This window comes from Pipistrellus hanaki, assembly GCF_964339955.1.
Source record: "Pipistrellus hanaki genome assembly, chromosome: X".
Classification (NCBI taxonomy): domain Eukaryota; kingdom Metazoa; phylum Chordata; class Mammalia; order Chiroptera; family Vespertilionidae; genus Pipistrellus; species Pipistrellus hanaki.
The window spans coordinates 74,196,995-74,221,216 of record NC_140524.1 but is presented as its reverse complement, the minus strand read 5'-3'; the positions used below and the strand labels follow the sequence as shown (position 1 = coordinate 74,221,216).

At 40.1% G+C, this 24,222-nt stretch overlaps 1 protein-coding gene and 1 pseudogene across 2 annotated transcripts in view; one reads left to right on the top strand and one right to left on the bottom strand.

Annotated features, from left to right (window-relative positions):
- ARHGEF9 (Cdc42 guanine nucleotide exchange factor 9) overlaps nt 1-24,222 on the bottom strand; it is a 306,848-nt gene that overhangs the window by 273,304 nt on the left and 9,322 nt on the right. The window lies entirely within an intron of this gene.
- LOC311614849 (elongation factor 1-alpha 1-like) lies at nt 529-14,489 on the top strand (annotated as a pseudogene). Its single transcript has 3 exons — nt 529-588; nt 12,703-13,029; nt 13,753-14,489. The product of its transcript is annotated as an elongation factor 1-alpha 1-like (transcript).

The window sequence follows — 24,222 nt, the reverse complement described above, 5'->3', positions numbered from 1 at the left end:
ACCTCTGGGCTGGGTGAAATTTGCTCTCTCTTCCGCCATGCTGTAGGCGTGAGTGGGACAGAGCTCATGCTAGCATGGAAAAGGCTCTTTTGTTTATTGCATCGGACTCGGCTCCCTGGTGGTCCTTGGGGATCACGAAGTCTGGGTGTAACAGATGGGGGCTCGTCTGGGATCCCCTGGGATCCCCAGCCAGGACCATGAGGGACTCCGATCCGGAGAGCCTGACTGGCCGCAGTAAGTGTGTGAGCGCTCTAGAGGGACTTGGAAATCCCTCCTGTGATTGGTGCCCGAATAGGTCTGGAGGACGCGCCATTAAGGCCACAGGCAGGAGGATTCTGAAGACATTCTGACCTCCTGGGAGGGTCCCTCAGTCAGGAGAGACGTGGAATCCTCTCCTAGAGGGACCCTCACATGAAGAGAGGGATGGAAGCCTCTCCCAGGACGAGGTGAGCTGCGTGAGCCGTTGCCTCACCTGCGGTAAATTGACGGGAGACTTTCCCAGGTCTGAGTTTGGTATCGGCGGGCGACATGACGCCCCAGGATGGAGCCGGCGAAGTGTGGACAGCGTGGCAGCGCGGGGGCCCCCTGGTGGCGTTGGGTCGGAGGGGGGGGCTTCCTCGGGGCTCAGTCTGTGCGTTGGAGCGTGGCTGGGAAGTGGCGGCCTTGCTCAGGGAGCAGGCACCTGGGTTAATTTTGCTGGCTGCCTGGAGAAGGGGAAGTGGAGCCAGGAAGCCCCTGGGGCGACCCACTCTTCCTCCTCAGGGCCACCCGAGCAGCGTGGCTGGGGCAGCGGTGGCATCAGCCTCGCTCCGGGGCCTGGGCCGGTGTGGCTGCATCGGGTCTAGGAGAAGAGGTCTCATGAGCAAATTTCTGTGCTCTTGTAAAGGTGGGAGAGAAGTGGACCTCTCCCAAGTCTGGTTTTAAGTTGAAATGTTGATGTTGGGTGCCCTCTTGTTGGTTGTTGTGATTTTCTTTGTTGTGGAGGTCCAGAATGGCCAATGGCAGACTCGTTCTAGCAGGTGGCCAGCTTTCAATGTCAGAGGGCCACCAGTTGGAGTGAGGCCATTGTTTGGTTTGGCTTCCACGGAGTTGGAAGACTGTTCTCAGGAGCCCTCTGTCTGTTTCTGTGTTCTTTGTAAATTTGCTACTCTCTCCCCGCAAAGCAGGCAGGAGGTGGGGGAGGGGAGACACGTGGCAAAGCCACTCCTCAAGAAAGTTTTTATGCACCTCGAATTTCTGTGCTCATAAAAAGGGAAAAGGCCAGTTCAAAACAAGTGCGCATAGTTTTGGGCTGTGCTTAAACTCTTTTCTGTGTACAGAATGAGTTTTAAAAATGGTGAAGATTAACTGGAAGATAAATTAAAACTGGTTTCCCTAGGCATTGTAAGCAGCTTTTGAAATTTCCACCCTGAGGCAGGACTAGATGGTAAAGAATGTGTTCATTTGCATTTGAATGGCTCCCTTTGTCCAATCCCTCCTCCAGTGATCTACAGGGATTGACCAGATCTGTTGCTGAAACTCCTCCCTAAGAAGCAGAATGTAAAAGAAAAAAGAAAGAAAAAGACATAGTAAAGTAAAGTTTAGATTTGCCTCATCAAAAATCTGGAGAACAGAATTGAGGCTCTTAATTATTATTTCTTGTATTTTTCTTAGAAATGTAATGTTATTAATCTAAAAAATGCCAAATATATTTGACTTGCCAGCTTTAAAAGTTCAAAGTATAAATTAAATTAGGAAGAGTTAATTGCAGTAGCTAAATGCCTAGAATATGGCAGGCTGAACTGTATTACATATGTTAAAAATAAGCAGTAATGATCAAAGATCTCAAGGATTGATTTATTCTCATTTGTCAGATGAGAAAGTATATGACGCTTACACTTAAAAAAATAATTTTAAGTCAGTGATGCAGTATTTTTTTGAAGTCAGTTTTTCTGAAGTAATGTTTTAATGTAACATATGAAACTTTTATATTTGATCTGTTTTGTTTTACTTTATATGCCATTATTGTCATTTGTAATCACATTGTAAGCTTGAATTTGGGCTTGTACCTGCATCTTGTATTTTGTAAAATTTGGGAGTCATTTTTGGTTTCAGTCATGTGTGTCTACTTTAGAGATTTAAGTAGACTTCATCACAAAGGTTTATAATTTATTTAGAATTGTGTTAAAAAAAAATGTGAAAACAATTATTTGTATGATTTAACCCCCCAAGACTGCTTGGATAATTTTCACCGATGTTCTGCCGGGGGGGGGGGGGGGGGTGCGGTGTAAGGGGGGCTTAGAAATGCAGATAAATCTGTATCTGTAGGGAAAATGTGGCATTTTAAATTTCAAGTGGTTAGAGGCCTGGGAACGGGTTACTGGACCTGCTCCATCCTCCCTTGCCTTTTCTTTAAAATTTGAACCATGATTATGTATTTCTGAAGGATATAGAAAGAAGGTTTAGAAGTTAATTTGAAATTATAAAAGGCCAGCAACTAATAGGAAGTAATTAGTATGTTTATTGTAGAAAGCAGAGAGCCTACTTGGACATCGAAGAAGGACTGTGGACCTCAGAAGGAACACGTACTGAAGGAACACAGCTGCTGAACTGGACAATGGGCCTTTGAGGAGCTAAAGAAGGCTCTTATCTCAGCATATGCCCTAGTCTTGCCAGTCATCATGAAGCCCTTCCACCTCTACGTGAGTGAGGTAAGGGGCATTGCCAAAGGGGTTCTCACTCAGACTCTAGGTCCCTGGAAGAGACCTGTTGCCTATTTGTCTAAGAGACTGGACCCTGTGGCAGCGGGGTGGCCAGCATGCCTCCAGGCAGTGGCCACCACAGCATTGCTGGTGAAGGAGGCAGATAAGCAGACTCTGGGCCAGGAGCTAACGTAGATGGGCCAAGCTTTTCTCCTGGACCAGCACTGTGTCCGGATTCATAAGACTCTGACCATCAACCCTGCCAGCCTGCTTCCAGGTGACGAGGTACTGTTCACGGATGGGAGCAGTTACATTCAGGATGGGACCTGATATGCAGGGGCAGTGGTAGTCACCCTGGACCACACCATTTGGGCACAGTTCCAGAACTTTTGGCTTTAATCCAGGCCCTTTGATGGAGACACTGTGCCATCCACAGAGAAAAGAGGGTTACCAACTGCAGCCAGAAGGAATCGGCTGAACAGAAGCAAGCCACTGAAGGACCAGATGATTGGTGGACCCTCCAGATGACAAGACTGTTGGTCCCAGAAGCTCTAGGTCAAAGTTGCCCAGTGACACCAAGTTACCCACTTAAGTGTCACCAAGACTTGTCAACTTCTGTGAGGCAGAGTTGCTAGAAGTACTGTCTGTGAACAGGTAAATGCTAAGCAAGATAAGGGGGTCCCCCTGGGAATTTGGGTCCCAGGGAACTTCCCCAGGAGAGCATTGGTAGGTGGATTTCAGAGATTAAACCACCAGCATTAAGGTCTAGTTTTTGTAGACACTTCAGATTAGGTTGAAGTATATATACCCCACTAAGACAGAAACTGCCTCTATTGTACAGTGGTGCCTCACACAACGAACTTAATTCGTTCCAGGAGCAAGTTTGTTATGCGAAAAGTTCGTTATGTGAAACGCGTTTTCCCATAACAATACATGTTAAAAAAAATAATTCGTTCTGTAGCATAAAATATGCTAAGATGACATAAAAAAAGATAAATTTTTTGTTATTATTTTTATTTAGATACATCTAAAAACATAATTTTTTAAAAAAAAACACACACACACATTTTTTTAATTTTAAGACAGACTAAGTAGAGTCTACCGAATCTTGCACATCTTCATCCATTTTCTGCTTTTTGGCCGATGGTTTCATGAAAAACCTGTCCAAAGTCGTTTGTTTTTCTCTTTTCTCCAACATCTGCTGGAAATAACGGACAAGAGTATCGGAGTAAAGATCGTTGATCCTGTTTGCTTCAGCTGAATCCGGATAGTGGGCATTAGTAAACTCCTGAACTGCTTTCCATTTGACCAGGATGTTCTTGATTTCAGCAGTTGGGATTGGTTGATTGTTTGATTGTTGCTCCTCATTATCAGATGACGCTTCCCTTTGAGCATTGTCCTGTTGCTGGACCAGAAGTGCTTGGAGCTCTTCAGTTGTCAGCTCTTCTTCGTGTTCCTCAATAAGCTCCTCTACATCCTCTTCCTCTACCTCTAATTCCAACCTTTGGGCCACTGTGATGATGTCCTTCACCACTTCTGTGTCATCAACTACTGCTTCTTTCTGGGTCCACGAAGGCACAAGCATCTTCCAAGCAGAAATGAGGGTCCTTTGTGACACTTCTTCCCAGGCTTTCTGTATAAGTCGTATTGCCATAAGGACATCAAATTTCTCCTTCCAAAACTTTCGGACAGTCATATTGTCTCCACCAAACTCGCATTCTTCAAACACCTTATTAAAGAGGGCTCTAGTGTAGAGTTTTTTTAAAGTTCGCAATAACTTGCTGATCCATTGGCTGAAGAATGGATGTGGTGTTTGGTGGCAAATACTGCACCTTGATAAAAGGATAATTTTCCTGCAATATTTCCTCTAGGTCTTTTGGGTGAGAAGGGGCATTGTCAAGTATGCCCCTATGTCAATCAGAAGGGCTTTGAGCGGCAGTTCTTTTTCCAGCAAGAATTTCTTCACGGCAGGAGCAAAGGTTTCCAGAATCCATTCGTTGAAGATAACTTGGGTCACCTAGGCTTTTTGATTGGACTTCCAATGGACGGGCAGTTTGGACTTAATAACGTTATTTTTCTTAAAAATTCTTGGATTTTCAGAGTGATAAACCAATAGAGGTTTGATCTTGAGGTCTCCGCTGGCATTAGACGAAAACATAAGGGTAAGTCTGTCCTTCATGGCTTTGTGTCCTGGCAATTTCTTCTCCTCTTTTGTAATGAAGGTTCTGCTCGGCATTCTTTTCCAGAAAAGACCCGTTTCATCGGCATTGAACACTTGTTGTGGGCAGTATCCTTCATCCTTAATACATTTTTGAAAGTTAATAGAGAACTTTTCTGCTTCTTTCTTGTCAGCACTGCCAGCCTCACCATGCATAGTAACGCTGTGGATTCCACACCTTTTCTTAAATCTAAAAAACCACCCCCTGCTGGCTTTGAATTCTTCTTCATTATCTTGATTGCTGCTACTTCCAGGGACGTTTTTCTTTAGATCGTCATAAATTCTCTTGGCTTTGTGACAGATAATATCTTGGGTTGTTACGTCACCTTTCACCTGCCTGTCCTTAATCCAAATCGCTAATAGCCTCTCCATTTCCTCGTGGATTGAAGACCTATGTTTTTCATGAAATAGTTTTGATACTCCTTTGGCTACTTTGGCTAATTTGATTGCATCCTTATTTGTCAAAATGGTGAAAATGGTGGTCTTGCTGAGGCCAAACTCTTTGACGAGGTCACACTGTTTTACCCCACATTCACTCCTTCTAATTATTTCCTGTTTCATTTCAACAGAAATCACCTTCCTGCTTTTTTTAGAAGCCATGATATAAAAAAAATATTGAGTTTAACTTAAAAGGACGACTGCCGTGATACGTGCATGATTTAATTCGTAATGAAGAACGATTGCCGCGATACGTGCTTAAGTTAAGCGCAGTGACTAACGACTGCCTGCAGTGCCTGCGCGGAAGGATGCAATACATCGGCAGCGATCGTGGAAGCTCGGGCGAAGCAGTCGTGGAAGCTCGGGCAAAGCGGTCGTGGAAGCTCGGGCGACTTCGTTGTGTGAAACGAAGTCCGTTGTATGAATCATGAAATGAAGTTCGTTGTGTGCAGCATTCGCTGTGCGAGGCGTTCTTTATGCGAGGCACCACTGTAGTCAAGAGATTACTCCAGAAGATTATACCTAGATTTGGGCTGCCAATATCAGATAACAGCCTCACCTTTGTAGCCAAGGTATCTCAAAGTATAGCTCTAGCCTTAGGACAGGCAAAAGTGAGACTCTGGAAAAGGGGTTTAACTAAATGTGTCCTAGAATCGGTGAAAATTGGACCAACCCTCTGTCCTTTGCCCTCTTAAGGGCCAGGTGTACCCCTTACTGGGACAAGTTTCCCCTTTTTTTGGAGGGGATCATGTATGGTAACCATTCCTTTGCTCAAGTCCTTACAGGCTCTGCAGTTTGCTTGTTCCAGATGCACTGCCAGTGCCCACTGCAGACCCTGTAGCCCGGGAACTCAGTGTGAGTAAAGAAATTCACTGCCCAAGGACTCAAAGGGACACTACACTGTTATCCTGAGCACGCCCACTGCTGTTGAAGTAGATGGCACCCAGACCTACTACATGACTCCCAGCTCCTGCATGGCCTGGATCCTGGCAACTAGTGGCCTCACCTGTGAGATCCCTAGCCTGGGCTCCACACAGGCCAGGAGGAAAACTGATGCCTGCAGGAGGGAAACTGGACTTCAGTGAGGACAATACTGATGGGAACTGTGGTACTAAAGGTCTTGGTAACTATATTTGTTGTTTATGCTGAAAGGAAGTAGGCTGAGTCAATGATTTGACTCAGGCACATTAGACAAGGGGAGAATGAGAGGGCAGGGTGGGGCGAGAATGGGCTCCTGACTCCACTGTGGGGCAGGGCGGAGTTATCCTCCATTTTGTAACTGGACTCTGGCCCTCACCCAACCAATCGGGGTCAGCCAAAGCAGTGACATCACCACTGGATTAAAACCACTGGGCTGGGCGAAATTCGCTCTCTCTTCTGCCATGCTGTAGGCGTGAGTGGGACAGAGCCCATGCTAGCATGGAAAAGGCTCTTTTGTTTATTGCATCGGACTCAGCTTCCTGGTGGTCCTTGGGGATCACGAAGTCTGGGTGTAACATTTCCAGCTAAAATTTAAGGCTTCTAAGTGTTTAAAGTTCAATTAAGTTAAGAGAAATCATATAATTATGATAACAAAATACATAAAGTAGAGAAATTTATTTTTGAGAATATAATTCTTGTATTTTATCTGGAGAAATTAGTAGTTTAAAATATATTGATGTAACAACTGTGGTAAAATTTCAACCTAGAATATAATATTTTATATGGTCTAATTAATAAAGAGAATTATTCTATGGTCTGAACCAAATTTTTAATATAAAAAACAGTTTAAATTTAATTTATATCTTTTAGAATAATTATAAAACATATATAACATAATATTTGAAATATATAGTCTTTCTGAGTTAAATTTCAATAATTTAACCAAAGTTGGCTTTTGAAACATTCCAAGGGCCTTAGAGTGATTTAAAAATTTATTCTCTCTTCTTAAAAGAAGTAATTTTTAAATAGGCTGATTTAATATACTTGAAATCATATGGAAAGCTTAATCAAATAAAAATGAATAATTATATTTATTTATATACATATATTTTGAATGTTATGGTGGGTTTCAGCTTCTAACAGAGGGCAAGGTAAAATTGCTAAATATTTCTTTAGCAGTGGAATTTGAAAAACAAAAGCAATAGCACTCAATAGCCTGCTTTCAGATAGGCCAGGGGAGGGGGTATGGAATGGCATATGTACTTCAGAGGTCAAATGTATAAGTTTGCTTGCTTCACTTTTTCAATAAAGTTGCCTACTTTAATTACTTTATAAATTAGCTTTTTTACTGTATAACCAAAGTCTCATATAAATTAAGTTTATGAAAAGCCAATATTTTTATAAACAATTGGATTCTAGTAAAGTCCTCTGAAATAGTTTCTGAGACTTCACATGATCCCTCTGTATATGCAATTGAGCACTAGCAAAAAAAATACTGTTTTTAAATGTCAATTTGAAGCTATAATTCAAAGGAGAAATTAAAAATTTTAGAATCTCTTCTACTACTATTTATAGAGTAAATTGAAGGTTATTATTCAAGCATTAAATCAGATCATTAGTAGTCACCATAAATAAAAAGAGAGTCACTTAATATATAGGCATCACAGTACCAATCAGCATCTATAAAGCAACCACATTTGTTGCTTGATGTAAAATAAAGGGGGGAAAAGGTTTTAAGGTTTTATAAGAAGCTCTCTAAATGTGGTTTAAAGATTACCCTGCAAGGAGATAAAAGGAAATGCCCTTCAAATATATGGAAAGCTATGGTTAAAAGTCAATGTATTAGGCCTCAAAAAGAAAGGTAAATAATTTGCATTTTGCCTCGCTAAACAAAGCATATGAATATACTTCAAAGACTGACAGCAGAAATTCAATTAGTGTCATTTACTGTCTATACCCAAGGACAAGTAAAAGTTAGAAAATAAGCCTTTTTTCTGACTGATTAAAATTGGCAAATTGAAATAAGTAAATATTCAGGGGAACTTATTTGTACTGGGCAGGAACCTCTTCCAGGAGCATTAATAATTTTTTACTGATGGTTCATCTCATAGTAAAGCTACTTAAATGCGATGAATCAAAACCAGTCATACTTCTGTGCAAATAATTGAATTAAAAGCTATCAAAACTGCATTGCAGGATTTCTAAAAGCTTCTTGATATTATTTAAAACAAAAAAGGAGGGTTGAAACCGGTTTGGCTCAGTGGATAGAGTGTCAGTCTGTGGACTAAAAGGTCCCAGGTTCGATTCTGATCAAGGGCATGTACCTTGGTTGTGGGCACATCCCCAGTGTGGGGTGTGCAAGAGGCAGCTGATCGATGATTCTCTCTCATCGATGTTTCTAACTCTCTATCCCTCTCTCTTCCTCTCTGTAAAAAATCAATAAAATATATTTTTTTAATAAAATAATATAAAAATAAAACAAAAAAAGGAGGAATATTGGAGTAATCTCCTGTAAGTAAATTACATCAAGCCTTAATTACTTAAATTTTTACTTTAATTTTTTTTTCACTTATAATGCTGACTGCAAGACACACATGGTGTCAGAATAAGCCAAAGGAAAACTGTTTGTACAATGAAAAGATCCCAAGTCTAGTTTATAGAACAGATTCTTTTATTAACCTATGGTCAAGAATATGCTTATATACTTCCAGAAAATTCCTCCGAGCCATGGGGATTCCTGCAACAATCGATCTGAGAGAGGAACTGACCAGACTACTCCAGCCACAGAAGGTGGTGGATCCAAGCAACACACTGAGGAGACAGAGAAGAAACAATCCAGAAATAAATGGGGGATGGTAAAGGCGTCATGCTAGCAGTCAGCAGCTGTGCGTTGCTGTATGTTGCAAAAGAAGAGACAAGAAAAAGAAGGTAGGACATGCATTGTCATTGCTACCATCCAGAACTAGATTATCATTGCTGTTATATCACATGGGATAGTAATTGAAAAGGGAATCCATATAAAAAAACTATTGGACAATGATTGGAAAGGGGACTCAAAGAACTGTTAGACCAGAAAGGAGTTTCGAGCAAACTAGTTCCTTTGATGCCTGGGTGCAATTTAAAAAGACATGGAAGAACTCAATCCTGTCCATTGAACAGAAAATTCTAAACTGAAAATGGCATACATTCTTGTTAAATTTATTAAATCAAAAAGAGTGATATTCTGAAGACTAAGTCCAGCGGGTCATAATAAATGCCAGACGTCCTCAAAAGTTTAAATGGACTCTTTCAACAGGACTGAAAATTTGCATACTGTTACCTACTATTTATAGTAAATGGAGGGATAAAATGATATCCCCAATGCAATTTAGTAAAAGAAATTTGCTATAGACAGCCAAAGGCAATTCCCTTAACCTGAATCCTTTACCAAACCATACCTTTGATATGTATATCTGCTTAGCTAAAGGGGAAATGTGTGAATAAAGTGCCATGGGTCTGGATATTTGAAGAGCTTAGTCACTAGAACTAAGTTCCCCCCCCCCCATGTCTTCAAAATTTATATTTCATGTCTAGTTTAGTCATTTACATGCAGCCCTTCTCCAGATTCCTGAACCCTTGCAGCTGCAGAAAGATGCTTCAATAAATGTTGTTGTGAAAATTGGACAGACATATGCAAAAAAATTGAAACTAGACTACTAACTTACAAAATTCACAAAAATAAACTCAGAATGTATAAAGGACTTACTAGCAAATGTAAGATGGGAAACCACAAAAATCTTAGAAGAATATATAGGTAGCAAAATATCAGACATATCTTGTAGCATTATCTTCACAGATTCAGCTCCTAGGGCAATGGACACTAAGGAGAAAATAAACAAATAAGTCTATATCACAATAAAAACTTCTGCATGTCAAAAGAAACCACCAACAAAAATATAAGAGGGACCACTGCATGGGAGAACATATTTGCCAATATAATATCTGATAAGGGTTTACCGTAATCTCCAAAATTTATAGGGAACTCATACAACTTAAAAAAAGAATATAGCCAATCAACACAAAAAATGGGCAAAGGCCTTAAATAGACAACTTTCAAAAGAGGACTTACAGAAGTCCAAGAGAGATATAAAAACATGCTCAAAATCACTAATCTTCCAAGAAATGCAAATAAAAAGGACAATGAGATACCATCTCACACCTCTCAGAATGGCTATCATGAACAAATCAACAAACAAGTTCTGGCGAGGATTTGCAGAAAAGGGAACCCTCCTTCACTGCTGGTGGGAATGCAGACTGGTGCAGCCACTGTGGAAAACAGTATGGAGTTTCCTCAAAAAATTAATTATGGAACTTCCATTTGACCCTGTAATTCCTATTCTGGGAATATATCACAAGAAAATAGACACCAATCAGAAAGGATATATGCACCCCATATGTTCATACAGCACAGTTTACAATAGCTAAGATTTGAATACAGCCTAAGTCCCCATCAGCAGATGAGTGGATTAAGAAACTGTTGTACATCTACACAATGGAATGTTATGCATCTGGAAAAAAAAGAAGGAACTCTTTCTATTTGCAACAGCTAGTATGGACCTGAAGAGCTTTTTGCTAAGTGAAATAAGCCATTGGAAAAGGAGAAATATCACATGATCTCACTCATTTGTGGAATAAAATGAGCAACATAAACTGGTGATGTACAATATATCCAGACATAGAAGCATTGAACAGAACATCCATCCTCAGAGGGAGGTGGCGGAGTGATGAGGGGAGTAAGAGATCAACCAAGGGACTTGTATGCATGCATATTCTAGTGAGCAGAACCCATGGACACAGACAGTAGGGGGTTGAAAGCATGTGCTGGGGGTGTGGGAATGACTGGGGAGAGGTCAATTGGGGAAAAAGGAGACATATGTAACACTTTAAACAATAAAGGATTATTTTAAAAAAGAATGCAAGAATAAAATTAAAATGCACAAACAAATTAAAAAAGAATAAATTGGGCATGACCATTAAAACCTTTGTGCCTCAAAAGACACTACAAGGAGAGTGAAAGGGCAACCCACATAATGTGAAAAGATATTTGTAAATCATATATATAATATCTATATATTCATATGAATAAAAATACATATGATAATCTCTCCAGACTATTCAGAATACAAAGAAATCTTACAACTCAAAAGTAAAAAGAAAAATAGCTCAATTTAAAAATAGGCAAAGAATATGAATAAACATTTCTATAAAAGTATATAGAAATAGCTAATCAACACATGAAGATACTCAACATCATTAGTCATCAGGCATATGCAAATCAAAACCACAATGGATATCATTTCACACCCTGAGAATCCCTGCAATCAAAAGATGTAAAATAACAAGTATTGGTTTTGAGTAACCAGTGTGTCACCAGAAGACAGCTGTTGTGAAAACAATAGCAACATTTAAGGCAAAGGGGGAAAGGGAAAACCTCTTATCAACATCATAATCATTGGTCACGTGGGTTCTAGCAAGTCTACCACTACTGGTCATCTAATCTGCAAATGTGGTGGGGTTGACAAAAGAGCCATCAAAAACTTGGTAAGGAGGATGCTGGAGCCTAAGAACAGTAGTTAGCATAATAAATGCGAGAAGTTAATTAGAAGTTAATCAGCAGGGCTGAAGATCTGCATATTATTACCTGCTACCAAACAGCTGAGGGCAATTCCCCTAACCTCATTTTCAGCAAACTGTGGCTCTCAAGCCTCATGCGGCACTTTGTCCCCTTGAGTGTGGCCCTTCCACAAAATATCACTGCCTGGGCAAGTCTATTTTGAAGAAGTGGCATTAAAAGAAGTTTAAGTTTAAAAACTTTGGCTCTCAAAATAAATTTTAATTGTTGTACTGTTGATATTTGGCTCTGTTGACTAAGGAGTTTGCCGACCACTGCCCTAACCTGATAATCCTTTATTGTTTACCAAACCTTACCTTTGATATGTATATCTGCTTTGCTAAAGGAAAAATATGTGAATAGAAAGTGGTGGGTCTGGACATTTGGGGAACCACCCCTCTAGAGTAGGGGTGTCGAACTCAGTCAGAGAAGGGGCCAAAATCTAAAATCCAGCCTAAATCGCGGGCCGAATGGTTTACTGAACAGTCATAAACTGACAATGTCATAAACTGACAGTGGAGTGCAGTGATGACAGCGCGGTGCGGACCACATTGCAAGGCCTGGCGGGCTGGATTTGGCCCGCGGGCCTTGTGTTTGACACATGTGCTCTAGAGGGTGAAGCCTCTGCCTGGTTCCCCCAAATGCCTTCCAAATTTATATTTCTTGTCTAGTCTCTATTCATTTGTGTGAAGCCCTTCTCCAGATTCCTGAACCTTGCTGCAAAAAGACTGCAGCAGAGGCTGTTGAAATTGGGAAGATACCTTTCACATATGCCTGGAACTTATTAATTAAAGGCTGTACATGAGCATGGTATCACCATTGATATCTCCCTATGGAAATTCAAGACCAGGAGATATTATTTGACCATCATTGATGCCTTAGGACATAGAGATTTTATCAAAAACATGATTATAGTCACATGCCAGGCTAACTGTGCTGTCCTGATTGCTTCGGCTGGTGTTGCCAAATTTGAAGAATCTCCAAGAATGGGCAGACCTGTGAGCATGCCCTCCTGACTTACACACTGGGTGTGAAACAACAAATGTTGGTGTTAACAAAATGGATTCCACTGAGCCACCCTTCAGCCAAAACAGAAATGAGATTGTTGTTAAAAAAAAAAAGTCAGCATCTACATTAAACCATATGATTACACTCATATGAGGGATATAAAACAAACTAGAAAAACAAACAAAAATCCATGGACACAAACAGTATAGTGGTTACCAGAAAGAAGGGGTGTGTGTGTGTAGAAGTAGTAAAGGGTAAAGGGTAACAAATATATGGTGACAGAGGAAAATTTGACTTTGGGTGATGGACACACAATGCAATTTACAGATGATGTATCATAGAAATGTACACTTGAAACCTATGTAAGTTTTAAATTTTATTTTTAGTAAATTTGGGGGTGGTGATAGCAGTTAATGAGATCATATAGATTTCAAGTGTACATTTCTATGATACATGGTCTATATATTGCATTGTGTGCCTACCATCCAAAGTCAAATCATCTTCTACCACCATTTATTTACCCTGTTTTACCGAAAATAAGACAGTGTCTTATATTAATTTTTTCTCCCAAAGTTGCGCTAGGTCTTATTTTCAGGGGATGTCTTATCTTTCCATGCGCTAGGTCTTATTTTCGGAGGATGTCTTATTTTCGGGGAAACACGATACTACACCCCACCCCCTTCCCTCTGATAAACACATGAGTTTGTTTTATATCCCACATATCACTAAAATCATATGTTTTCTAGCTTAGTCAGAAACCTATATAATTTTATTAAGTAATGTCACCTCATAAATTTAACTTAAAAAAGAAGTCATCACCTACATTAAGAAATTAGCTATAACCCAGACACTAGGTTTCTGCCAATTTCTATTGGAATGGTGACAACATGCTGGAGCCAAGTGCTAATAAGCCTTGGTTCAAGGGATGAAAAGTGACCTGTCAAGATGGTAATGCCACTGGAACCACACTGCTTGAAGCTCTGGATTGCATTCTTCCACCAACACATGCAACTGACAAGCCCCTGCATCTGCCCCTCCAGGATGTCTACAAAGTTGGCAATATGGATACTGTCCCTGTGGGTTGATTAGAGACTGGTATTCTCAAACTAGGTATGGTGATCAATTTTGCTCCAGTCAACATTACAACTGAAATAAAGTCTGTTGAAATGCATCATGAAGCTTTGAGTGAAGCTCTTCTTGGAGACAAGTTGGGCTTCAAAGTTAAAAAGATGTCTGGCAAGGATGTTTGTCATGGAAATGTGACTGTTGACAGTAAAAATGACCCACCAATGGATGCAACTGTCTTCATAGGTCAGGTGGTTATCCTGAACCACCCAGGCCAAGTCAATGCTGGGTAGGCATCTGTATTGGATTGTCATACAGCTAACATTGCAAATTTACTAAGCGATAGAAGAAGATCCATCCTCATTCTGAGAAAAAACGAGAAGATGGCCCAAAGATTTTAAAGTCTGGTGATGCTGTCCTCATTGATATGGTTCCTGGAATTCCCATGTGTGTCAAGAACTTCTATGTCTATCCTCTGGGCTGTTTTGTTAGTGGTGAAATGAGATAAAAGCAGTGGACAGGCCAAGACCTGTTTGGCTCAGTGGATAGAGCATTGGCCTGCGGACTGAAAGGTCCTGGGTTTGATTCCGGTCAAGGGCATGTACCTTGGTTGCGGGCACATCCCAGTGGGGGTGGTGCAAGAGGCAGCTGATCGATGATTCTCTCTCATCGATGTTTCTAACTCTCTATCCCTCTCTCTTCCTCTCTGTAAAAAATCAATAAAATATATTTAAAAAAAAAAAAAAAGGCAGTGGACAAGCTGAAGCTGGCAAAGTCACCAAGTCTGCCCAGAAAGCTCAGAAGGCTCAATGAATATTATCTCCAACATCTGCCATCCCAGTCCTAACCAATGGTGGAAGAATGATCTCATAAATGTCTGTCTCAATTAGCTATTTCAGTTTAAAATTAAAAAAACTGGTTAATAATTACAATGCACCATAAAATCTTCAAAAGGAAAGGAGAATGTTTTGTGGACCAGTGTGTGTGTGTCTGTGTGTGTGTGTGTGTGTGTGTGTGTGCGTGTGTGTGTGTGAGTGAGTGAGGGCAATTTTTTGTTTTATTTTTTCTTGTTTGCTTTTTCCCTTTTTTATCTTCTCTTTTTTCCTTGCATATCTCTAATTTTTCTCTATTATTTTATTCTATTTGACTTTAGTCTATTATTAGTGTTAACTTTTCCTATTTTATTTTTCCCTTTTTTCTCATTTTTGTTTTACTTTTCTTATTTCTTAATTTATCCATTATTACTACATTTAAAATTCATTATTATTATTTCATTTATTTACTGTTTCCTTTTCTTTTTTCCTCTTTTAGCTTTTTCCTTGCTTCCATATAGCCACCTCTTTTGTATCCTTCTTTCTCGCTTTTTCCTTATATCCTTTCTAAGTCTTCATTCATGTGTCTTTTACTAGTGGTATTCTTTTTAATTTTATTTGCATTGCTTTTGCTTCTTTTTCCTTCTTAGTCTTTCCTTTTATTACTGCATTGAGTAGCTTAATTTTCATGGTGTTTTTGGCTTGGCCTTGTTGTGTTTTATTCTGTTCTGTCAACACCTGTATAACAGCTGGCATGATGATGTAGTGGTTGAACCTCACTGCTAGCACGTCAGAGGGGTGATTCTTCCCCCAAAAGGAATATCAATAATCAAGCCCAAATTACAAGAGGAGAGCCCAAATAATGCATACAAGGTCCATTCATAGATCATCCAGCTCAGGTGAACAAAGATACTGCACCTCTGGACCCCTGAAGGCCCTTTTTAAATAAGGCCATCCCACAAATATTTGAGGCATAACATTTCTATATAATAGATAGAAACAAATACAAAGAGACAACTAAAATTGAGCTACAAAGAAACAACAAATGAGAGAAAAGAAGGAATCTCCAGGGGGAGAAAAAAAAAACTAAATAAAATGGAGGCAAGTTATCTATCAGACATAGAGTTCAAAGTAATGGTTAAAAAGGTGCTTAGGAGCTTAGTGTAAATTATAAGGAACTCAGTGGGAACTATAGCAACATAATAGGAAATAGAAACCATGAAGCAGAAACAGACAGAAATGAAGAATAACATATCTGAAAAGAACACACTGGAAGGAATTAAAAGTAGATTGGACGAAACAGGACTGAATCAGCAATTTGGAAGACAACGTAGAAATAAATATCCAATTAGAGAAGCAAATAGAAAAAATAACTTAAAAGCAGGAAGGTAGCTTAAGGGAACTCTGGGACAACATGAAATGTAACAACTCCTGCATTAGGAAGAGGGTGAGCAAGGAACAGAGAATCTGTTTAAAGAAATAATGATAGAAAACTTTCCCAACCTGGTGAAGGAAAATGTCACACAAGTTCAGGAAGCACAGATTGTCCCAATCAAGAGAAAACAAAATAGACCAACATCTGGATACATCATAATTAAATTGGCAAAGGTTAAAGATAAAAAAGAATCTTAAAGGCAAGAGAAAGATAGAATATTAAATACAAAGGAGTTCCCATTAGAATGACCGCTGACTTCTCCATAGAAACACTTCAGGCCAGAAGGGAGAGGCATGAAGTAGTCAAAGTAATGAAAAGCAAGGGCCAAAATACAGTATTATTCTCCCAGCAAGGTTATCATTTTAAAGTTGGAGGGATTACAATACCGGATAACAAACTCTACTACAAAGCCATTATAACCAAAACAGCTGCGTACTGGCACAAGAATAGGCATATACACCAATGGATCAGAATGGAAATCTCAGAAATCTACCCAAGCCATTATGCTCAATTAATATTTGACAAAGGAGGCAAAACATACAATGGAGTAAATACAATCTCTTCAATAAATGGTGTTGGAAAAACGTGACAAATACATGTAAAAAGATGAAACTAGACCTCCAACTTACACCATACACAAGAATAAACTCAAAATGGATAAAAGGCATGAAACCACAAAAATCTAAGAAGAAAACATGGACAGTAAAATCTCAGACATCTCACATAACAGGATTTTTGCCAATACAAACCGAAGGTCAAAGAAAACTAAGAGAAAATAAACAAATGGGACTACATCAAAATAAGAAAGCTTCTGCACACCAAAAGATACAATTATTAAAATGAAAAAGGATGCCACTTTATGGAAAAACATATCTGTCAGTGATACATCTGATAAGGAGTTAATATCCAAAATATATAAAGTACTCATAAAACCCAACAAAAGGAGGGCAAGCAATCCGATTTAAAAATGGGCAGAAGACCTGAATAGAGATTTCTCTAAAGAGGACATGCAAATGGCCAAGAGACATATGAAAAAATGCTCAAAGTCACTAATCATCAGAGAAATGCAAATTAAAACCACAATGAGATATTAACTCACACCTGACAGAATGGCTATCATGAAAAAATCAACAAACCACAAGTGCTGGCAAGGATGCAAAGAAAAGAAATGCTAGTTCACTGCTGGGGCAGGCACAATGGAAAACAGTATGGAGTTTTCACAAACAATTAAATATGGAAATGCAATTTGACCCAGTGATCCCACTTCTAGCAATATTTCCTAAGAAACAGGAAATAGAGGAACTCATCAGCACCACCACTCAGACAGGCCTTGGAACTGGCCTGTCCACTCCAGCCAAAATCCTGATGCCCCACCTGCAGACCTGCAGACCCTGGCACCTCCACCTGCAAAGATGCACCTCAGGCAGCAGTAAGTGCAAATTCCCCCCTCCCCAGCAACATAACTCGATACCACATTCATGCATTTCCAGTGTGCAGATATCTAGGGCACACAACTCCATAGGCAGCACCTGAGAGCCACTGGGAGACCCTGCTGGATGTGATTTTGTACAGACAAGGGTGCACTGTCCGGCAGTAGAAATTCTGAATTCCCTCTTCCTGAATAACTGCCCACAGTTACCCCAGCTGCTCAACCTCAGTGCCAGGGCCCCTCAGAGTATGTCAGAGCTCTGTGCTAGCAAACACACTGCCAAAGTCACACATTTCCAACAGGCAGGCACCATGAGCCCATCTGTCCACAGGGAACTCCTGGGAGCTGCTGGGAGCGCTTGCTGGATGTGATCTTGGACAAACAGTCATGCACACACACACACACACACACACACACACACACACACCAAGGCAGTACAAATTCTGAATTCACTCATCCTGGATACCTGCCCACAGATGCCTCAATTACAAGGCTTCAGTGCCAGGGACTTTCAGAGTGCTTCAGTGTGCCTTGTTGGCAAACACACTGCAGGTACCCCTGTAAGCTGCCACTGAAAGTGCATGCCTATCCATCACAGGTGTAGCAGCAAAAGCTGATAATGCCTACCCCACAACCACAGAACTCTGGCCACCACAGTCATGCCTTTCCAGAGAGCAGGACCCTTGAGCCCCCATTACCCCAACAGATGGTTCCTGGGAGCCATTGTGAATCCCTGTTGGGCATGCATGATTTCAATCAAGGGCACAAGACAGAAAAAATTGGGGTACCCCCCTACACGGCTGCTGACTTCTAGACACCGCAGTTCCACATTTCCAGTTCACAAGCCTACATCAAGAGAACCCAAATAGCTCAAGCAGGAAGCTACACTAGATTACCAAGCCCAGGAGACCTGATATATCACAATAGCACCATCCCCAAAAGAACTTGGGTAGCAAACAATTGGATCTACAAATAAAATGTTACAGCAAAACATGGGAAGACAAAAATGCAATCCTGAAAGGAAAGAAAAAGAGGAATCACCAGAAAGGGAGTTAAATGAAATTGTGGCTAGCAACATATCAGGGAAATAATTCAGAGTAATGGTTCTAAGGATGCTCAAACAGCTGGATGACAAATACATACAACTCAATGACAAATACACACAACTCAATGAGAATTATAAGAAGCTGAATGAGAATGTCACCAACATGAAAAGGAACCAAGAGGAGATGAAGAACATAATGGAAGGCTTAAACAGTAGACTAGAAGAAGCTGAGGACTGCATCAGCGAATTAAAAGATAAGGTAGGGAAAAAAACACACACACAAACACAGCAGCATCTGGAAAGAAGACTTAAAAAGCAAGAGGAGAGCCTAAGGGAGCTTTAGGACAACACAAAATGAAACAACATTCATATAATAGGGGAACAGAAGGAGAGGATGAGAGAAAGGAATAGAAAGCCTGTTTGAACAAATGATGACAGAAAACTTCCCTGATATTGGCAAGAAAAAAAAAAAAAAAAAAAAAACTATGCAAGTCCAAGAAGCACAGAGTTCCAAACAAGATGAACCCTAAAAGACTGACACTAAGACACATCATAATTAAATTGGCAAACACCAATGACAAAGTAAGAATCTTAAAGGCTACCAGAGAGAGACAGAAAGTTACCTACAAGAGATCTCCTATTAGAATATCAAAGGATTTCTCAATAGAAACACTCCAGGCCAGAAAGGAAGGGAATGAAATATACAAAGTGATGCAAAGCATGCAATTGAACCCAAGAATACTATACCCAGCAAGGCTATCATTCAAAATTGAAGGTGGAATGAGGAGCTTCACTAACAAACAAAAGGGCTAAGAGAGTTTATCACTACCAAGCCAGCAATGCAAGAAATGCTAAAGGGACTGCTGTAAAAAGAAGAAAGAGAAAGGCAAGAAGAAACATAAATATTAAGGATAAATACGACAACAAACATATAGTCATATAAGTACATTAAACATAAATGAATTAAATGCACCAATCAAAAGACATAGGGTAGCTGAATGGAGAAGAAAACATGACACATATATTTGCTGTCTGCAAGAGACCCACCTCAGAACAAAGGATTCACACAGACTGAGAGTGAAGGGATGGAAAAACATTTTTCAGGCAAATGGAAATGAGGGGGAAAAAAGCTGGGGTTGCGATACTTATATCTGATAAAGAATATATGCACCCCTATTTCATAGTAAATCAATTTATAATAACTAAGATCTAGAAACAGCCCAACTTCCCATCAGCAAATGAGTGGATAAAAAATCTACCATATATTTTCACCATGGAATACTATGTGGCTCTAAAAAAGAACGATCTCTTACCCTTTGAAACAGCATGGAGGGAACTGGAAAGTATTATGCTAAGTGAAATAAGATACTCAGAGAAAGATATCTATCACATGATCTCACTTATATGTTAAATCTAATGAACAAATTAAACTGATGAACAAAACAGATCCAGAGACATTGAAACATGCAACAGTCTGACTTATTTCAGAGAGAAGGGGTGGTGGGGTGGGAAGTGATTAATCAAAGAACTTATATGCATATACACATGACCAATGAACAAACAATGGTGGAGGAAAGGCCTGGAGAGGGTGGGGGTAGGGTAGAGGATGGGTCAAAGGGAGAAAAAGAAAGGAGACATCTGTAAGACTTTCAACAATAAAAATTTTAAGAAGTTTAAAATTTTTTTAAATAATAAACTGGTGTTTAGTAACATGAAAAACTTAAGAAACAAAGAAAAACTTTTGTCTTATTCCCATACTTTTCAGAGTGAGGCACAAGGACCCTCTCTGATCTTTGCATGGCCCACTTGATGGGCCTTGTCCAACAATGTGCTCCTATAAATGGTCTGGGGCAGTGGACTATCCTGACCAAAGGTTAAATAAATCACTTCACAAAGCTGTAAGACTACCCAACCCCCTGAGAGGCATCTCTAATTGCTGATGCATCTTTGTTCAGTCAAGGGACATGATAGGGGAAGGGTAGAAAGTGTGAGGAGAGAATGGAAGTACTTTCCCCACATGGAAAGTGGGAAGGGGATTATCATTTGTTTAGAATTCAACTATAATTCCCCGGAGACTGCCTGGAATATCATCTCTGCTCCATCTTACACACCCTGTAAAAGTCAGCATTGATCCTTCTCAGTGGGAAGTGGCTTCCTCTTTCTTTGAGATTTTGGGTATTTGGACCATATAGGTTAGAACTTAATTTTTCTTTGACACTCCAGGAGTGCAGTGAGGAGGTCTTGGATGTGAACACCTTAGGGCTTGGGTCCTTGCCCCTCTTACCTCCTCACCCATGCATAGCTTCTCTTCCCTTTTACAAAATGGCCTGGTCCTTGAATAACCATATAGTTGGCCCTCAATAAATTCTGACAGACTGAAAGATACTCTTACTGTTTCCCATCCTATCCATCTCCTCACCCAATTCCCTCTCCCAAATCAACTATAACCTTTATCTCCATAGGCCTATCTCTGGATAAGGGAGGGGAGTGGGTAGCTCATTACCACTGTTGCAGGGTCATTTGGATTTGCAGCATGGGCTCAGGCTAAGCAACACTTCTCTACCACAGAGCCTTCAAACTGGCCAAACCTGCCAGCTAGCTCCTGCATAAGGAGGTTAAACTAGGTTGTTGTGAGGAGTAAATGATAAGAACAGTGTCTTATCAATAACAGTGTCTGGCACAAATTACATTTTGCTGTGAAAGACAAGAAAGAATAGGAAAAGCTAGATTAAGAAAAATCTTAAGATACATGTGAAGGGATTTGAACCTGTCCAAGAGCAATGTCAAGTTGGTAAAAGATATTGAACAGTAACACAATTCAGTTTGTGTCGTATTGTGAATTATCTCCTATTCAGGAAATATGTCAGGCTCTGACTCTACATCCAGCTTTGCACAGATTTCTTTCTCTATTTAAACATTACTTCTTCCTGGCCTCTGCTCAGCTTCACTATTCATAGGCTCTGCTTGTATGGCACTTTCTTCTGCAGATCTCCTTTCCTGGTCCCCATCCCCAAATCTAGTACTGCCCCAAAGCCCAAAGAGAGCATTTTCTTTTTCCTGTAAGTTTCCTTAGCACACTGCACTGTCATCAGTCTACTTACTTCTCATCTCTCCCAGTTATGAGCTCAGTAGGGGAGAGACCACATTTTCCTATCTTGATATATTTAGGGTACAACTCAGTACCTTATAGTTAATAAATGCAAAATAAACAAAATTGTGAACTAAAAAGTTGCATACTATAAGTATTAGTAGTAGTTTTAAATATGCTACTTTGATATAACAATTTTAGAAAATTTTTTTATATTATTCTAAGCTGATATATACCATGAGCTGAAGCTTTGACTATTCATTCAGTCATTCTTGGCTTAACCAGGTGGCAGTTGGCACTCCAAGTTTAAGCCACAAACAACTGAGTATTAGTGCAGAAAACTCTGGTCCATTCATTCAAAAGGCAAGACCAAAGGCCAGCAAAACTCTCCACTTCTTCTTACTAGTAGACTCACTACTAGATTAGGGATCTCTCTCACCTTGCAAGCCTAAGAAGGTAAAGAGATCCAGAGTTTTGAAGAGGGGCATATAATGAGAGGAGAGGATAAGATCCAAACCCAAAGGAAAATCACTCTGTGTTTCACATACATAACCCAATGTGTCTCCCTGGGGGAACAGTGAATGGCCAGGACAAATTTGTCTGGAACTTAGGTGATCATACTGCAGTTTGAGGATATAATGAAGATAGAAGGAAGAGAATAGCATTGTATTCTGGATGCTATCTCCCCATACACCACTAGTGTAGGAAAGAAGAGTCATCTTGTGAATTCGCCTATATATGAAGATTTTTTAAGCCTTTATATAACTAAACACAGAAGCCTGCAGGGCCAGTGCAGTCCCTGGGTCTGCAGTCAGAGCTATCTGACTTACACCCCAACTTATCATGGTCTAAGGTCAGCTCTAATACCAACACCCAGTACAAACACTTACCCTGGGAAATTCTTGTCACCCAGACATACCTTCTTATATACATCCTGCTCTTACCCCACTTTCTTTCATTTTTTTTAAATAAATCTTTATTGTTCATATTATTACAAATGTTCCTCTTTTTTCCCGCCCCTCCGTTGCGCTCCTCCACCAGGTCCCCACCCCAACCTTTGCCCTTTCCCCACCCTCCATTGTCCTCATCCATAGGTACACAGTTTATGTTCAGTCTCTTCCTACTCCCCCCTCTTCCCTTTTCCCCAAGAATCATCAGTTCACTCCCCTTCCATACCTCTGATTCTATTATATTCAACAGTTAATATTATTCATCAGATTTTTTTTTTAATTTCCTTGGTTTTTAGATTCACTTGTTGATAGTTACGTATTTGTTGTTCATAATTTTTATCTTTATTTACTTTCTCTTCTGAAAGAACCCCCTTCAGCAATTCATATAATTCTGGTTTGGTGGTGATGAACTCCTTTAACTTTTTTGTTTTTATTAGTGAAGCTCTTTATCTGGCCTTCAATTCTGAGCGATAGCTTTGCTGGATAGATTATCTTTGGCTGTAGGTTCTTACTATTCATCACCTTGAATATTTCTTGCCATTCCCGTCTGGCCTGCATGGTTTCTGTTGAGAAATCAGCTGACAATCGTATGGGTGCTCCTTTATAGGTAACTACCTGCTTTGCTCTTGCTGCTTTTAATATTCTCTCTTTATCTTTTGCTCTTGGAATTTTAATTATGATTTGTCTTGGTGTGGTCTTCTTTGGATTCCTTTTGTTTGGAGTTCTGTGTGCTTCCTGGACTTGAAGTCTAATTCTTTCACCAGGTGGGGGAAGTTTTCTGTCACTATTTCTTTCGGTATGTTTTTGATATCTTGCTCTCTCTCATCTTCTGGGACCCCCATAATTCTGATGTTGGTTCGCTTGAAGTTGTCCCAGATGTTTCTTACATTATCTTCAACTTTCTGGATTCTCTTGCCTTCTTGCTTCTGCGGAGGAGTGTCTTCTGGCTCTTTATGTTCCAAATCTTTGACTTGATTCTTGCTATCTTCCATTCTGTTTTTAGGACTCTGTGTAATATTTTTTATTTCAGACAATGTATTCTTTATTTCTTGTTGATCCCTTATTATTTCTTGTTGATTCCTTATTAGTTCTAGTTGATCCCTTTTCATATCCTCATAGGTCTTATCGACCTTTTCTAGGAAATTCTTGAAAAACCTTATAAGCATAGATTTGAACTCTATATCCAGTCGCTTTTTGTCCTCCATTTCTTTCGTTTGTGATCCTTTTCCTTGTCTCTGCATTTTCACAGCTTCCCTGAGTTGATAGCCTTAAAAGTCTCTGTGTTCTCCTTGGATGTAGTTTCAGGGTGGAGCCTACAGCCTTGGCTTCCGTCAGCCCCACGCTATGTGGCTCCTGAGTCTCAATATTCCTTAGGGTCCTTCAGTACTCGTTGTAAGCACCTCTGAGAGAAAAGTGCCCTCAATTTTCTCCTGCTACCAAACAGTCTAGGCTCGCCCCCAATTAGCCCGAAACTGGGGTTCA